At 39.2% G+C, this 19,101-nt stretch overlaps 1 long non-coding RNA gene across 2 annotated transcripts; it reads right to left on the bottom strand.

Moving 5' to 3' along the window:
* Nucleotides 1-9,546: 9,546 nt before the first annotated feature.
* On the bottom strand, nucleotides 9,547-18,664 carry LOC105495970 (uncharacterized). Of its 2 annotated transcripts, XR_011607502.1 has the most exons (4): nucleotides 18,513-18,664; nucleotides 16,181-16,255; nucleotides 11,755-11,853; nucleotides 9,547-10,552 (listed from the first exon to the last, which is right to left on the bottom strand). It is a non-coding gene; the product is annotated as an uncharacterized lncRNA (long non-coding RNA). The 2 variants fall into 2 exon arrangements; XR_011607503.1 differs by lacking the exons at nucleotides 9,547-10,552; nucleotides 11,755-11,853 and adding an exon at nucleotides 14,308-15,029.
* Between the last annotated feature and the right edge of the window lie 437 nt (nucleotides 18,665-19,101).

Raw genomic sequence — 19,101 nt, 5'->3', positions numbered from 1 at the left:
TATCAAAGCTCTATGACCCCCAGAGGGAGAGCAGGTGGGTAGCCCTGCTGATGAACAGTCCAAGTTGAGCTCAATCTGCATGCCCCATGCCTCACATCCAGGCACATGGGAAATGTGCACTGTTGATAGCTCAATTATACTTCTACTGCATTCCAAAACACGGCCTGAGTGCATGTCCTTTCAGCCATGGCTGTGACACCGCAAGGGCCTAAAGTCCTTTCCTTGTGACTATCACCTTCCAAGCATGCCCTTCTTGGAGAAAGACCTCACTGGAGATAGGAACCATGACTTACTCGTCTTCGTAGTTCACACCCTTCTCCCAAGTCACTCCCCCAATTCCCAGAACAGTGGCTTCTACACAACCCGCACTCGATAAATATTTATTGAAGTCAATCTGCTGTAGCCTTCTTCATGCTAGCACTTTGATGGTGCTGAACATCCACGCCAGTCATCTTGAGAATAACAAAGACTGCTTTCCTAAGTAGAAAGCATATTTTCCAATGACACTTGTGAGCTCTTTCTGATTACAAAAGTAATGCATTTTTATTATAGAAATTTGGAAAATTCAGAAAAGCATAAATAAAAAATACAATAATTAATAATCCCATATTCTACAAGAGAACCGCCATTAACTTTTTGCTGCTTATTCTTCCTGGTTTCTATGTGTTCCTCTACATATGTAAATTATAAAATTGGGATCACAGTGATTACTATTTTTAATCTTTTTAAACATAACTGATTAGCTTTGTCATACACGCCCTTAAATATTCTTGAAGTACATGATTTCTAATGGTTGCAATGTGTTCTACCATATGGATGTTCTAGTATTCTGTAATTTAACTAATTTCCTTTGTTGGGCATTTTGGTTATTTTCAATTTTCTACTGTTACAAATAAGGATTCAGTGAACATCCTAGTCCATAAATCTTTGCACCCATTTTAATTATTTCCATATGCAAAATTCCTAGAAATGGAATTACACAAAGACTAAAAAGCAAGTCTATTTTGAAGAGGCAGGCCAGAATCTAACTTTATCTATTTGAGGAGATAAAAAACCAGATAATGATCTGTTGGCTCCAAGGCATAACCTTTTGAACTCTGACTTTCAGTTCATGGACCTGTCATCTGCCCAGTCTAGAAGAAGACCATCCTCTGTTGAGAGTCAATGCCTCATGAAGAACAGAGACTTGGGCCAGGTGCAGTGGCTCACACTTGTAATCTCAACACTTTGGGAGGCCGAGGTGGGAGGATCACCTGAGGTCAGGAGTTCAAGACCAGCCTGGGCAACATGGCAAAAAGCCATCTCTAGTAAAAATACAAAAATTAGCTGTGTGTGGTGGTGCACGTCTGTAGTCTCAGCTACTTGGGAGGCGGAGGCATGAGATTGGCTTGAACCCAGGAGGCAGAGGCTGCAGCGAGTTGTGACTGTACAACTGCCCTCCAACCTGGGCGAAAGGGTGAGACTCTGTCAAAAAAAAAAAAAAAAAAAAAAAAAAAGAACAGCAACTTGGCTCTAAAGTCTTACAGGCTTGTGTTCTAATACTGACATGTCCACTTAATACCCATGTGCCCTGAGCTAATGTATAATGTATTAAGCCCTACTATCTACAAATATGAAATTGAAAGTAAGACTATTGTGTAGAGAATGACAACTACCCAAAATTAGTTCTGCCCTTCTTCCCTACTACCATATAGGAAGGTACTATACCTAGTCAATTTATGACAAAGGTGGTTTCCCTTGCAGCTAGAAGTGGCCTTCTGTATTAGAACTTAATCATAAGATGTCAGGAAAAATTGTTATGGAACTTCTGGAAAGACTTACAAGCAGGGATAGTTGGAGAAAACCCCTCTTGTACTCCCTCCTGACATGGTTTGGACCTGTCAAACCATGGTGTCCCCACCAGATCTCATGTCAAATTGGAATCCCCAGTGTTGGAAGTGGGGCCTGGTGGGAGGTGACTGGATCATGGGGCGGGTTTCTCATGAACGGTTTAGCACTAACCCCCTTGGTAGTGCCCTCACGATTAGTGAGTGCATTCTCATGAGATCTGGTCATTTCGAAGCGTGTGGCACCTCCCCCCTCACTCTCTCTTGCTCCTGCTTACTCCATATGAATTTCCTGCTCCCACTTTGCCTTCCGTCATGAGTAAAAGTTCCCTGAGGCACCCTCAGAAGCAGGTGCCACGGTGCTTCCTACACAGTCTGCAGAACCATGAGCCAACCTCTTTTCTTTTACATTACCCAGTCTCAGGTATTTCTTTATACCAATGTGAGAATGGCTTAATACATCTCCTTCCTGATGTTTGGAATGCAGATGTGATGGCTGGAGCTCCAGCAGTCATCTTGGGATCTTGAAATGAAGTCATACTCTGAAAATATCAGTAAAGAAAAGCTGGTACCTGGGACCCTTGTGATAGCATGGAACTGTCACATCTGCCTGGGACTGACTCATTCACACTGCTTTAGCTGACAGAATAAACCCTGTGTAATGAAGTCAGCATTATTTTGAGTTTTCTCTTATAGGCAGTCAAACTTAATCCTAACTGATGAGAATACACATACATACATACATACATACATACATACATATATAGTCATGTAAGGATAAAACAATCTATTAATATGCCTGGAACATAGCAGGTTAGCAGTACAGATTGAGTCTTTTTTTTCATGTAATTGTATCTTTTTTTATTACCAGAGCATGCCAACCTTCTGCTGATTCTGTCTCTCTTTTCCGGCAATATGAAGCCACAAAGGACCTCCTGCTCTGATGTCCAGTTAAGGATTTCTTCCTGAAAATCTCAGCAGTTTTTCTTCCAACACAAATTTCTCCTTCTCTCACTACTTTCTGCTTCCACCTTGAAACCTGGGTTTTCGTCGATTTCCTAAGATTTCTGGACCCACGCACCTCTCTTAGGGACACCAAAACCAAATCTAATTTTTTTCAATAATGAACTTAAAAATTTACTCCTAATATTTATCATCAATACATAATCATTAATCACACATTACTCCAGATAGCTATTACATACTCAGACATATTTGTGCCTTAAGTTCTAATTTACAGCTTAGATTACTTCACTGACCAGATCTGGCAGATTTCCTGGACTTCAGCAGGAAAAAAAAAAAAACCTTTTATTGTCAATTTGGAAATAAGAAAAACACCTAATTGCTCCTTCTGAAGTACTGAGGACATGTCAGTCAGATATATCTCTGTACTATTTTCTCTTAGTGGACCAAGAATCTGTAACTAGGGCAGATTCTAATGCTTGAAATTAAATTAATTTAACTGGTCACAAAATAATTAGACTCAATTTGATCAGTTGTTAAATAAAAAACAAAGCTATTGTTTGAATTAAAAAAGTGCCTTCAAATTTGTTTGCAAATACACATGCAATTATAAATGAGAGTAAATTACATTTAACAGTAAAAAATTGGAAGCAATTTAAATGTGGCAGAGGGTACACACACATTATGTTGCAAACATATATATAACTATCAGTTATAAAAGTAATGTTTATAAAATAGATAATAATGAAAACATTTCTTTTATTATATTATTATTATTATTATTATTATTATTATTTGGGAGATGGAGTTTTGCTCTTGTCCCTCAGGCTGGAGTACAGTTGCACGATCTTGGCTCACTGCAACCTCCATCTCCTGGGTTGAAGAAATTCTCCTGTCTCAGCCTCCCTAGTAGCTGGGATTGCAGGTATCTGCCACCATGCCTGGATAATTTTTATATTTTTAGTAGAGATGGGGTTTTACCACATTGGCCAGATCTCGAACTCCTGACCTCAAGTGATCCACCCACCCCAGCCTCCCAAAGTGCTGGGGTTACAGGTGTGAGCCACCATGCCCGGCCAAGGAAAACATTTGTCATATTAGGAGAAGAAATTAAATAGATAAATGGCATAAACAACATGACTATTCTATCCTTTCTAGTCTTCGTTATCTGCTAATTTTTTCAGTGATTCCCACACATTAGTGGAGCATTTTGGCACTTGAGTGAACACATTTCTCTCCACCCTACTTCTACTCAGTGTTCCTGGGTGGGATAATTGTCCTAACGCAAGACGCGTCTGCTAACCTGGTCTGTGGATCTCTGCTTTCGGGAATTCCGATGATACGCCTTTCTATGTAGCAGCCTACTTCTAAAATCGCTCTGGTTCTTACTAATCAGAATTTTTCTCTCTTATAAACCTTAAAATCCAGTATCCCATTTGCTAAGTGAATTAATATTATGGTTCTCCTCCATTCTTACACCCCATACACCATTCTTTAAACTTATTTCAACCGCCAGTCCCTTAATCACTCCCTTTTACCCCCTAACCAATTCCTTTCCTTCCTCATGTTTTCCCTCTTCAAGCAGTACACTCTGCATTCTCCATGCTCCTTTGGTTTTCTCTTGACCTCCTTCCCTCCTGTTCTGTGAAACATCACCCTTGCACTGACCCAAACACCAGAATTCTCTGATTCTACTTTTGGGCTGCTGAAGAGATGGACCCAGCCACACACACTGGTATCAAGTCATGATTTCCAGTCTCAGCTGAGCCCAGTACTCCCTACTCACATTCTGAGATGTTCCAATTCCTAATTATTTCAGGAAAAAAAAAACCACACCCTTCTATTTATCAATATTCTCCTTCTTGCTTCCTTGCTGACTGATCATAAGCAGAGTCCTTCTTCTGTCTCAAATTCATCCCTCATTTTTGAGGCCCTCATGTCCCACTCCCCAGGATGCTTCTCCGTCAATCACTATGAACCCATGTACCTTCAATCTTTTTTGTCAGCATCAGAACCACTCAATTGCTCTCATCTCAAAAAGGATGTGTTTGCCTCATGTCCATTCCAGCTGCAGTCTTTATTTTTCCTTCCAGAGTCAAGCTACCTAAAATAATTACCAACACGCAGTCCCAGTTTTTAACCTCTTTTTCATTCATCAATGTATCAAGTCCAAACTTTCTCCCCCAAAACTGCTATCCAAGATTACCAAGTGAACACTTTGTTACTCAGCTCAGTGGATAAACTTCAGTCTTCATTGCATTAACTATTCCATAGACGTGGATATACTTTCTTTTGTTGGGTTGGGGTTTTTGTTTTTGTTTTGGGAAACAGCTTTATTGAGATAAAATTTACATACCATAAATTGATCCATTGAAAGTGTCCAATTCAGTGTTTGTTTTAGTATACTCAGAGTTATGCAATCATCACCACAGTCAATTTTAGAACATTTTCATCCCTCCCAAAAAAAGCCTAAACCCTTTAGCATTCACCCTCATTCCCTTCATGCCCCTCTTCAGCCCTAAGCAATTATGAATCTACTTTCTATCTGTACAGTTTTACCTATTCATGTTTCATATAAATGGAATAATAAATCATACAATGTGTGTGTTTTCTGTGACTACTTTTTACTTAGCACAATGTTTTCAAGGTTCATCCATATCGTGCTAAGGCTCACCACTTCATTTTTTTCACAGACAAATAACATTCTGTTGTATGAATATACCACATATTATTTATCCATTCATCAATTGAACAATATTTGGATTATTTCCACCTTTTGGCTATTATGAATAATGCTGCTGTAAACATTTGTCACAGAGATTTTTCTGTGGACACATGTTTTATTTTATGTTGAGTATATACCTAGTAGTGGAATTGCTGGGTCACATAGTAACTCAATATTCAAACTTTTTAAAGAACCGCCAGACTGTTTTCCAAAGGGATTGCACCATTACATGTTCTGACCAGCAGCATATGAGGTTTCCAATTTCTCTACATCTTCATCAACACTTGTTATTATTTTTTATTATGGCCAGGTGAGAATAACGTAGTATCTCATAGTGGTTTTAATTTTCATTTTCCTGATGACTAATGATATTGAACAACTTTTAAAATCTTTTTAAATTAATTTATAAGATCCTTTATGTATTTTTGATGTAATTTATTTTCAAATAAATAATTTGCGAATTTTCCCTTCTATTCTATGGGTTCTAGTTTCACTTCCTCAATGACCTTTTAAGAACAAAAATGTTTGATTTTGATTAGTCTAATTTATCTATTTTCTCTTTTATTATTTGTGCTTTGGCATTATATCTAAAAAACACCATCTAATCTGAAGTTATGAAGATTTTCCTCTAATTTTTGTTATAAGAGTGTTATATTTAAAAAACTATAGTTTTAGTTATAGTTATAACACCATCATAAGTGTTATAGTTATAAAACAATAACACTTTCATAAGAAAAAGTAGGGGAAAATTTTCACTACCTCAAATTACGTTGCTCTTACATTTAAGGCAATAATCCATTATGAGCTAAATTTTGCATATGGTGTGAGGTAAAGGTTGACCTTAATATTCTTGATACTTGAAACTCTGCTTTCTTGGTCTTCAAGACTAGATTTCCCTAGTTTTCATCCTATCTCACTTTACAGCCATTTAGTTTCTATAAAAAGTGCTTGTTTCTTCTGCAATGTCATTGGACCCCAGGTTTCTATTGTAATTATAGATTCAATTTTAACTTCCTCATTTAATTGTAAGATTGAGAACAGAAACTTCCTTATTTGACTTTGTGTTCACCCAAGCCTCTGACAAAGACTGGAATTCTGTGGGTGTGATAGATATTTATATTAAAAACAAAACTGACATCAGAACAAACGCCTAAAGGTAAAATAGAGAAAGTGTATGTATGTGTGTATATGCATTATACATACACACAGATATATAGGTATAAGTCTTGCCTTTTTTCTATTCCTCATGCTTTCTATAATAAAAATACTTGGAAATAAAACAATTGTATGTTTTAAAATAATTAAAATAGTGCAATTGGATTATTTGTAACATGAAGGATAAGTGCTTGAGGGGATGGATACCCCATTCTCCATTATGTGCTTATTTCATATTGCATGCCTGTATCAAAACATCTCATGAATCCCATAAATATATGCACCTATTATGTACTCACAAAATAAATTAAAAATACATTTTTTAATTGAAAAAAAGGTACTTGGAAACAATAAGGAAAACATCTGTATTTAAGGAAAAGAAGCTAAAACTTTTAACAAGAAGAATAAATTACTGCACTAACCACCCCACTGGATTGTGAGATTAAATGAAATCATGTAACTGAAAGCACCTTTTAATAGAAGCACTACACAAATATAAGGTAAAGCTCTAAACAAACCCCAGATATTGACACCCTTGTCATCACCTGGTAAATTCCTTTAGAGCAGGACCCATTTTATGTATTCCCAACACAATGCCTGGCACATAGCACATCATAATTCTTTTATCTATTCAACCAATGTGTCTGGAGGGGCTACCATGTGCCAGAAACCATGCAACATGCTGGAGAATTCAGAAGCCAGAAGAACACTGTTCTTGAGGTCATGCTCTACTATGCAGTTGAAATAGGAATAAATATTTACTGAGAAACATTAAATCAGCCTGTGTTCCTGACATGCTATCTTTTTAGAAATGCAATTATAATGACAATATTATATATTTCCAACAATTTTTTAGAAAGCTGTGGGAAAAAAATTAAGAAAGTATTAGCAAAATGAAAACCTGTTCAGCATTTACAGAGTGGCTGCTCCACATGAAACACTGTCCTAGAATCTCTGAGGAATGAAGAGATGAGTGAGACCTGGCTCCCACCCTATGAAAGTGCAAAGGCTCAGGGAAAGGACAGGTAGACAGACATCTACAAATACAACTCTAATCCAAAGCAAGTTATGCGAAATGCTATAATGAAGGTTTAAACAAAATGTGGAGAGAGTTCCGGGGCAGGCAGGATTCTGAGAAGAGCATAGTGTTATCTTAGGGAGGTTTCTGCTCATGCCTGTCTGTCCGGCAACTTAGACAGTAATAGCTTTACAAGCAGATTCAAGTGTCTGTGCTCCCATGAAGCATTTCCACCTCCCTGCCCACACAGATAGGATGATGGCGGCTCTAAGAGTAATAGGGAATGCTGGGCTTCTGTGAATGTCCAGGACAAGACCTAGGTATGGATGAGTTTTCCATTTCTCCTGAAATACATGGGATCAGCACCGTAGGACAGGAAGGGAACCCAGAGATAATCTATTCCAACCTCCCACATGGTATATTACTGTTTATTTGAGGCTATGTCCGTTTTCGAGAACGAATATCCTTTAGCCTTCACCCTCCAGCAGACTATTGGATTTTTGGAGTTACCCACACTTAAAGAAAAAGTAAAAGAAACGAACATTCAGTTAAATATAATTCAAACAATCTGTTTTATCAAAGCAAGTTGACCATAAATCAGAAGAAAAGGTGGGGTTTACATCACATAAATGAGGCAGGAACTTGGCAATGTCCCATCTTGGCAAGCTGTCATGCCAGGTCTACACAAGGTTAATATGGTCATTCATTTCCCGAAATTACTTAATTCTGCTGTCTGTAACCAAACAGTTATTTATCTTCTCATACAGGAGCATGTCACTTCAAGGTAAAATTGATATTTGGCAATCCAAGTTTACAGGCGAGTAAATTGTTACTCTATCATAGGACTTGACTCTTTTACAGAGGAACATTTATTAAACACACTAAAACAGGATTCTGTTACAGATTTTTAAAAAATATTTTTACACTATCTTTTCTGTCACATAGTAATTGCATAGAACTGAATGTTTTTCTACAAAAAAGACTTCCCACTACGGTCAGCAGATAATGTTGGTGCTAAGGCAAGTTCCAAAATGTTGAGTAGTAAATGTCTTTCTCCTGCCAAGCCAGATTGCGAGAGATCAATTTTAACTTCTTTTCAAATTATAGTAATTAATAACAGATTTTTTTTCCTGTTGCTGACCCAGGCATAAATGTAGGCTTGAAAAATAGCCAAAACAGATCTACGCAATGCTCTAAAAGAAAGTTCTCTCTATGGCATCAGTGCAAGCCTTATTCCAGATTTCTGGCAAAGCTCTTCTCAGTTGCCTTTCTCCAGCAAAGTGGGCCTACGCACACTGTAAAATAAACTCGGAGAATGTTCAGCAATCTGCTGGTGGAGGTGCTTGCTAAGTGAGCATCTCTCCCCTCCGTAAGCTGAAGTGTGATCATTTCTCTGTTCACCTCATTTGCATGATCTAATGAAAAATGCACAACCTTGGATTCTATCTGAAGCTATGAATTTATTAGATCTTTACAATGAGAATTCAGGCTCATGTGGATAGCTTCACTGCATATATGTATGTGTTTTGTTTTATTTTTCCCAAGACAGAGTCTTACTGTCACCCAGACTGGAGTGCAGTGGCACAGTCATAGCTCACTGAATGAAACCTCAAATTCCCAGGCTGAAGGAATCCCTCCCTCCTCAGCCTGGGTAAGACCACAGGCACACACCACCATGCCTAGCTAGTTTTTATTATTTATTTGTTATTATTATTATTTCGTAGAGATAGGGTCTTCCTATGTTGCCCAGATGGACCTTGAACTCCTGGCCTCAAGTGATCCTCCCACTTCTGCCTCCCAAAACGCTGGGATTACAGATGGGAGCCACCACTCCTGGCCTCACTGCATACATACTAAATCAAATAGGGTGGCATATGCATTATTTGAAGATGTTGCTGAAATGCTTTACCTCTTTATAAAAGTCCAAGCATTTATTCAATAAACATTTCACAATCTATAAAAAAGCAGGGTAAGACGCTTACAGTTCAGTAGAAAGAGATAAACATGAGGTAGAATGGAAGGCTGGATATGTTTTAAGAGAAATGGGTGGGCCCCTGGGAGAGAAATTGATTCTCTCTTGGGCCAGAGGATGCAAACTCAGTATATTTCATGTGAAAAGTTGGGAGAAGAATCAAACCGGGTGATTCTACAAGCATCGTGCCTTCCTTACTCCAACATGAAAGCTTTCAAGTAATGATATCTTTAGCAGAGATACAAATATGTTTTTATTTTCCTGAAGTTGAAAGTGTATTTGGAATAAGTCAGGGGATGATGGCAATGAAAACTCTTTCTTCCAAAAAAAAATTGTTATTTTATGCAGATGCGACTGCATCAGCTAGACTTTCTTACTGTCTGCACAATGCTCACCTTTCTAAGTTAGATGCTGCAGGTAAGCTGATGATACTTTCCCTCCTTTCTTTTGAAGATGAAAATGACAGCTGTATCTAACACAAGGCTTTGCCATCTGTATGCATTAGACAAGCCAATTTAACTTTTAGGGTCATAGGACTTTCCAAGCCTTTAAAGCTAAAGGCAAATGAAAAAAATAAAGGACAGCTTAGGCTTACTCAGATTCTGGAAGTGATTTTTCTCTCTTTGGTAAATTGAGATAATGGAAACTAGCAATACCGCCATATTAACTCCATGAGATCCTGTTCAGTAATTGTATTTGAATATATATTACAACAAAGGAATAACAAAAGGTCAAGTGGGATGATGTGTCCATGTTGGAGCTTGAGAGAACATACACGTCGGTGCAGATGGGGTTCTGTGTGGAGCGCTTGTGAATGTCAGAACACATCAGGGGCATCAGAAGGAGTCAGCGATTTCAACATGTTGCGAATCTGGGACATCGTTCTGTGTTTCCTATAGAAAGGCACAAGCAGAATCAATCAAATTGGGTTTTAATTAGAACACGAGTCAATCAGGAGACTAAATTCCAAGGCTATTTCTAACAGTGTCCAAAAACCAAAACAACAACAAAAAAAGAGCTCAATTAGACATTGTCTTCTCGTTCCCAGCTAAAACGGAAGCATCTGCCTAATTAGAAAAAGACATCATTCATCCAACACAAATTAGGAGGCTCTTCCATGAAGGTTGCATGCAAAATTATATGAGGATGGGTAAGAATTTCTATAACTCCCAAGAACATGTTTACAGAATTATACAGCCTTTGATGAAATTCTCGCTGCATCCTGCTCTCAGGGTTGCGTGAAGGGAGTTATCCTTATCTTTAAATGAACAAATGCCAAGAATATCCTACCCAATAGCCTCTCTCAGCAGAGCAAGAAAAACGTGTAAGTTTTTTTTTTTTTTTTTGACTGAATGCACATTTAGCTTCCCTTTCTCTGTACTGATTATATTTTCCAAACTCATTTCTATTGAATTGGCCTAGCTGAAAATTTAATTGACTTCATTTAAGACAAAAATAGGTTTTATAACAGTTGTACTGATTTTTTAATGCAAAATAGAAAAATAAAATAATGCAAGTGTGTTATTTATTCAAGGGTGCCAATCTCATCCCACATTCCCATGTGAGTGATTCAATCCAGACCCCACACCAGTCATCTTACGATGCCCAGAAAATTATTATACTTGTGACCACATAAAGCAACTTATCACTTGATTGAGAGGGAGTAAAAATTACACATATTACAACTCTGCATTTTAATATAAAGTAAGTCCATTCAGTCACACATTTAGTGAGAGCTCCTCACCAAAGAACACCTATTAACAATCCGCCTGCACATATGGCTCTATAGAGTACAAAACAAAGCTCACCTGTTTCTGAGGAAACCGAAATGTCAGTGCCTGCAAATAATATACTGTGCAAAGATCATATTTTGTTCATGTGGAATTCAGTTTTCATGTGCAGAGTAAATTTTTAATGAAATATTTTTCTTCTCTCTACCCAAATATCATTCCCGGAATATTCTTCAGAGACAAAAAGACATATAATCTTCAAACTCAAATCCTTGTTTTTTCTAGTTCAAGTTACACTCAGATTAAGATCTACAGGTTTTATATATTAACAAACTGACTGTGTATGTAATAATGCCTCTAGTTACCTGTGGCAGGTTGGTTAATGCTTTAGTACTTCTTCATTAGGAAAGATTTTTCCTGATTTCGGAGCAACTCAGGGAGTCCGGGTGAAACACAGCTCCAATCTAGAGAAAGACCCACCAGGTAAAAGGTCATGGAGATGACTCAAGTTTCAGTACCAAGGAAAAGGATTAAAATGGTCCACCTGTGAAAATCCCTTCCATCCCTTTCTCAATCTCCTGCAGAGAATGCAGCCTCAAGCCTTGAGATACTGAGAGGGAAACATGCTCTCTCTCCAATATTTTTATGGAAGACTGTTGTAAGGCAAGAAAAAATCACCGGCTCTTGTGGGAATTCATGGCAAAGAATTCAGTATATACCAAATTATCCATGTGCACTACAAAAAAGAAGTGGACAAAAATGTACATCCCTTTGCTCCTGGTCTCCAAGCCCCTTTCTTGCTCCAAATACATCTCCTTTCTTGACCTCTAAAACGTGCCTTAAGTACTCAGGCAACTTTCCAACATTTGCTCCTTTCATAACAATACTCTAAGGCCTGTGTTCTCTCAGTTCTTTGTTTTGTTGAATACATCACGCATCCACACAGAACTGAACAGGGTGGAGGTATCAATGGAGCCCATCACAGCTAACTCCTACGTGCAGCTCCCTTCCGGCCTCCACTCCCACTCAGTAGCACAGCTCTCAAGCTGTGCTTTGCCTGGGAACAGCCATTGTTAGGACAGACAGAGACGTCCCACAGGCAGTCCAGCCAGCGCCCAGGTTTGTGCCATGTGTAGCACTGGCCAACCGGGTCAGTAGTAAATTGCTAACCAAAGTGGCTTTCTCGGAATTCAAAATGGGCATACAGAGAATGGTCAGTTTGTATCCACGGTAGAATAGAGCAAAACAAGGAGATACATCATAACAAAGAAACTGCATTGATCTGAAGAGGGCAGAGAGAGTCATCAGATCCTTGATCTATCTCCAAGTTCAGGGCTCCAATTCTAGTCGGCATCTGTCTTGAGTGAGTCTTTAGGTTAAAACAGAAAATGCCTAAATAAGTACTAAACCATCCATTTTCTCTCCAATTTTACCTCCTTTTCCCCTCCCTCCAACACCCAAGGATCCCAACACCATTCTTCACGACTCTAGAATCTTCTGCCTCCCTCTACCCCTGCTCCTTCGGCAAATGTATCTCCCCCATCCCAATCATGGAGGTTGTTAGAGACAGCTAAGGCAATAGTCTTATACCGTCTGTTGAATGCAGAAGAAATGTTCTAAAACCACTTTAGTTAAAAAGCATTGGCTAGTATGTAAGAACAGTTGGAAGAAAAATGTCTGAAATGTAGAGGAGAAGCAAATTTTTGGAGACTATATCCAGGAAGGCAACAGAGACCGGAACAAGTGAACATGTGTTAGCATCACCAGTTTCAGAAAGCAGTTTAAGCAAACGATGAAGACTGGGGGTAAGAACCAACAATTAAAATATGGTTCAAAGCTGTCTTTGGAGGCCTGTGGAAAATGGGAATGAGAATCCAAGTAGCCTTTTTGGAAATGTGATATGTAAGTGAAGATGGCTTTAAATGATGACAATTTTCGCATCACTGAGGGTAATTGGCAGATTTTTTTTCCTCTGTGAAACTTTATTTTTATGTTTATTCCTGGTTCCTGACATCTGATAAAGAGCAATGAAATCAACCCATTTTAGATCACGTAAGTAGCATTTAGCATTTTGCTAGTCTGCAATTTGGGATGGGGGCCATCTTTACCACACCAATGACAGAAATTCAGCTTGCTTTGCCATACCACTGCAGTGTAGTCCATTTTGTAAAGGGTAGAGCCAGTAATTACCTCAAAGAGGGAACGAAACTTGTGTTTTATAGTAAAATAAATGCCTTTTAAGCTTTTTAAGCCAAAAAGGCTCATTCTCAAAACCCATTTAATTTGATTTCAACTCTGAAAAATCATCCCATAATCACCGCATTTTCTCCTTGCCCCTGGAAGATGGTACTTTTGTCTAAAAGCCAAAGTAGGCACTTTGATTCCTCAACCCAAGTGCTTATACCCTGTGTTTCAGCCAGCACACAGTCCATGCACCATGCGATGAGGGTGTCTCTTCATCGCTTTCCCAGCCACAGTATATGTCATCGTCAGCAAAATTCCTGGACACCAGGAAGATCCCACAGATTAAAATTTTATTCTCTATAGAATGCAAGTATTTGAATTAAAGGGAACCACACAAAGTGGGTTTGGCATTAAAATCATCACGAAGGAGAAAAACATCTCCTGATGTTTACTTTGTGGTAGAAAATGGTCCTTAAAAATCAAACAACAAAAACTTCTTGATGAAGCACGAACTAAAAAAAAGATATCATTGGCTCCACTTTAGTTTTCTAATAGTCTCAGATTTCTCAGGACAAATTTAATTTTAATTTGTGCGTGTGTGCGTGTGTGTGTGTGTGTGTGTGTGTGTGTGTGTGTGTACATGTACAGGTTTCAAAAAGCACCTACAGAAAAACAGATCCATGAAAAACATGATGAAGCCAAATAATATTAGACACAAAATGATTGGAAACACTGGACTAGACAATGTACACAAAATTTTCCTTTACTTTTTAAACAAAATGCCACTCTATCCACATAATACCCAGTTCTCGTCTTTCTCCAGTTCTCACACAACCACCTCATGCTTAGCAGAGTACAGCACCAATATGAACTAGAGAAAAACCAGATATGGGCCATTCATCCTGGGTCTCTGAAGATGTCCAAAAGCCACAGGACTGGGGGGAAGTGCCTGGCCAAGAGGGACAGGTCTTCTCAGGCTCAGACATCAGGTCACAGCGGGTGGCCCTGCTGCCTTCCTGGCCACTTGACAATCCCTCTGAAATAGAGTTATCCTGGAGAGTGACAAATTACCAACCCTGGAGGCTACAGCCCAGTGCTGCCAAGGCCAGAACCGTGCAAAAGGAAGAAAAGCCACAGCACCTAATCCATGACCCAGAGATGGCCCTTCAGGGAAATGGAGCTGCCAAATTTCAATTGGGTCAATATTTGGTCTTTGTTCTCAAAGTTGCCCTCAAGCTACAACTGTTTTCCTTTTGTGCGGGTTTTGGTGGAATAAGAAGCAGTCTGTTTCCTGCAAAGGTGTTTAAAATGAGAGGCAGTTTCCGACCATCTCAGTTAATGTCAGTTGAATAAATATTTCTCTCGTAAGAAACTTGTCTTCCTGTTTGTACCACGAGTTGTATTCGTCCCTTTAGGACATCATCTCTTCTAAGGAATACAGTCTCTGTTCTTGGCCCTAATTACCAGGCAGAAACAGAAGATGTTAGTAAGAGTATTTTGTCCTTCTCAGAACTCATGTTTCTGAGTTTCTTAAGTATGAAATGTTCTGATATCTGATACATTATAAAGATGATTTATAAGGAGGGCCCAATCTGGCCCCTGGATACAGGTAATGAGACGAGAGAGTTACCTGGCCTCCCTCACAGGGTATGTGACAGGGGTCCAGCTCTCTGTTCAACTGCTGGGAGCCCAAACCCCTTGCGGGAGGGGGAGTGCAGGAGCTGGGGTGAGCACTTTAGGCTCCACCCCTACAGTAGTGTCTAGGGGTGGGTGCCTGCAAACCCAGTGTTACAATGCTCTTTGAGCTCTGCCATCCACAGATGACTTAAGTGTTAACCAGCTCAGTGCCCCCTCTGCCTTTGCAGAATCAGGTCACACACAAACTTGAAAGATGAATGTGGGGTTTTATTGAGTGGTGGAAGTGGCTCTCAATGGGATAGATGGGGAGCTGGAAGGCAGGATGGAGTGGGAAGATGATCTTCCCCTGGAGTTTGGCTGACGCTTGGTCAAGCTCCTCTCCAATCATCCCCAGCCAAACTCCTCTCTGCATTTAGAAGTTCCTTCTCTTCTCTCTTTCTCTGCCACATTGTTTGTCTACTTGTCTCCTCATCTGCTCGTCCGCTTCTGAAGCCTGGGGTTCAGGGTTATATGGGTACAGGATGGGGGCATGGCAGGCTAAAAGGCAACTTTTTGGGTGTGAAAACAGGAATGCCTGTCCCCATTTAGGGCTGTGGGCCTCCAGGCTTGAGGGTGGGGCCTTTGCCAGGGAACCACCCTCTTCCACCCAGTATTTTTCTGTCTCCTCTCCATATCAGTAACATGTACAAACTTAGGTGACTTTATCAGCTATTTTCATCAAAGATGAACAGCTCTCCCAGTGGTCCTTCCTCTCTGGTCTGGTTATCTGGCAACTGACTTACGAACACTCCCAGCATTAACATCCTGCCTTCAACATATAAGACAAAGCAAGCCTGTCTCTTCTAATTCTCATGATGAAAATGTCTAAGTGTCTAAAAATGCCTTTCAAAATACCCACATAAAGAATCTTCCCACTTAGACCCTATTACGTTAAAAAACAAAAATCAAATCTTGGCAGCGAATGTTTACCTGGGCTTAGCTATGTGAATCACTGAGGCATGACATCATACATTATTCATCCATTTCATGCAACTTGGGAAGGGCCTAAGTGACACAAAGACAGATTGTTAATGTTGTTTAGAAGAAAAAAAGTGGTACACTACCTAAATATTTAGGACATAAATACTTTACAAAATGGTGCTTTGTAACTGATTTCTGTCCTGATATTACCAGGTAAACTTGATTTACTAAGTATGGAATACCCCCTAGTTCCTTCCACTACAATGGGTACACAGGTCTAGAGACAAGTAAGTATTTTGTGGTTTTCAAGTCTTATACATTTTGGCAAATGGATCACTGAAAAAACCTAATTCATGCCATTTCGCAAAAAGCTAATAGGCTTTCTATATCCAATATCGATTGATTTGTGGTTTTATAAACATGCAGTGTATGGCAAAATAATACTGGTGATTTTATTCTTGATTTTAATTGATCTACATTTTTTAAAACCTTTGGGAATGTATTATATATTGGGCTTTTGAGAATTAGATTATCAGATTAATTATTTGTTTTATAAATATGAAGGACCTACCACCTTATCACCTTACCACCAAGCACTAAGTGAGAATAAAAGAAGAAATGCTACAGTCTTGGCATAGTAGAGTTTCCATACTGCAAACGGCTAAGGACTAACACTTCACTTTTCCAAAGTTCGGTTGGCTAAGCTGCGGTCCTATTAGGAAAGGAAATTTTTAAAGTGACAGAACATGAGCACTGCCAGGGAGAGTACTTGACCACCTACTATTTCATGCACTATAACTGAACTAAAAAGAGAAGAAGAGAGGGGAAAGAAAGAAATCAACACCTTTGAATGAAATGAGTCACTTTCAATATGTCAGACAAACATAATGCATTTTGTTCACACCTTTCCTTGTAACAGGTTTCTTTCAAATGCAAGGTACATTTTTACACTAGCAATTCTTTTAAGATCAGCAAATGCTGAGTTAAAAACAAAATCTGCAAAGTGCCTAATTCACATATGGACATTTTAGGAGGGGATGGAGCTGGTTAGACCTAGAAGATATTCAGCATTTTCTAAATGCATACCAGTTCATCACTTTCCTCAGGAGGAAAGGCAAAAGCTGGCTTGCATTTTCCTTCGCTGTAAACATCGGTGTATTCATTTTCTGATCATAAAATAATAATGATTTATAATAGCAGCCCCTCCTGGTCTAAAATCTATTGGCTAGAATCATGTTACTAATGGAATTTAAGCTATTTTCACTTATTATTCATGGTAATACTCAGGTTCAGCTCTGGACAAAATTGATCTTTGGTGTCTTACTTCTCAGTACAAATTTCTCCTCATGGAGAAATCTAGACCTAGACTCCTACTTACTAAGGTGTTTATAGTTAATGCAGCAAAAGATTCAGTATTAACTCTTCCAGGGGTATTTGCACATTAATAAGGGATGCTTAACATCCCAGGAAAAGAAAAGCGATTCTCTGATTTTGAGCTGCCTGGTCCTGACGGCCATCAAGAGTGGTGTGAGGGCCACGAGAACTCTGCGCAGCACCTTCACTGTCTTCCATGTGCATCTCCACCGACTCTGCTAATTCGGAAGCTGACTCTTGGAAAATCAGGAAACCACTAAATGTTAAGCAGAAATGTATCTACTAGTTAGAAGTATATATTAAAATAAGCACTTCAATTTAACGTAGAATTGCACTTTATAATCTATGATGTAGAATTTCTGTTTCCTGTGCTTTTTCAAAGTACAGAGAGCAAGACAAGATACATTTTGTTTTTTGTTTACCTAAAGGAAATTTCCATGAACTAAGGGAAAGAGGAAACTGCAGACTGTAGGCGAGCTCGTTGGTCCCCATCTCTCCATCTCTACCTCATCTACAGACATTTTTCTTTTTTTTTTCTTTTTTCTTTTCTTTTCTTTTTTTTTTTTTTTTTTGAGATAGAGCCTTGCTCTGTTGCCCAGGCTGGAGTGCAATGGCACGATCTCAGCTCACTGCAACCTCTGCCTCCCAGGTTCAAGCAATTCCCCTGCCTGAGCCTCCCGAGTCACTGGGATTACAGGCATGAGCCACCACACTGGCTGATTTTTGTATTTTTAGTAGAGACGGGGTTTCACCATGTTGTTCAGGCTGGTCTCAAACTCTTGACCTCATGATCTGCCTGCCTAGGCCTCCCAATTTTTTTCTTTTCCTTTATTTTCTTTTATTTTTTATTTTATTTTATTTTATTTTTTTTGAGACTAGGTCTCATTCTGTCGCCCCGGCTGGAGTACTATGATGCCATCATGACTCACTGCAGCCTTGACCTCCCAGGCTCAGGCAATCCTCCTACCTCAGCCTCCTGAGTGGCTGGGACTTTAAGTACATGCCGCCATGCCTGGGTAATTTTTCTGATTATTATTATTTGTAGAGATGGAGTCTTGCTATGTTGCCCAGGCTGGTCTTGAACTCCTGGGCTCAAGCAGTCCTCCCATCTTCGCCTCTCAAAGTGCTGGGATTACAGGTGTGAGTCATCAAACCCGGCCTATATCTATTGATGAGAAAGAACAACAGAATTTCCATGAACCTCATTGCCGTAGCAACACTCTGTTTTCAGAATCATTCCTGGGGAAAGAGGAGAGCAGAATGGAACGAATTTTGGACAGAGAACCAAAGTTCAAGTCGTGGACTTGCCATTGTGAGACCTTGAGCAAATCGCATCTTCCTGAACTGCAGATTCTTCTCTATTTTGAGAACTAGTCATCAAAAGTCCCTGCCGGCATAAAAAACGTCTTGAATTTAACAACACAGTAATAGGCAAACATGAATAATGGTCCAACCGAAGCCCCAACTAGGAGTGATAAAGTATCATTTTAAATATTTGAATTACTAGAAATAATGAATGCCATTCTTATTTCCTCTTCCACATCCATTTTCACACT

Source organism: Macaca nemestrina, chromosome 9, assembly GCF_043159975.1.
Source record: "Macaca nemestrina isolate mMacNem1 chromosome 9, mMacNem.hap1, whole genome shotgun sequence".
Lineage (NCBI taxonomy): Eukaryota > Metazoa > Chordata > Mammalia > Primates > Cercopithecidae > Macaca > Macaca nemestrina.
Note: the sequence above shows the minus strand (reverse complement) of the source record. Positions and strands in the feature narration are given on the sequence as shown.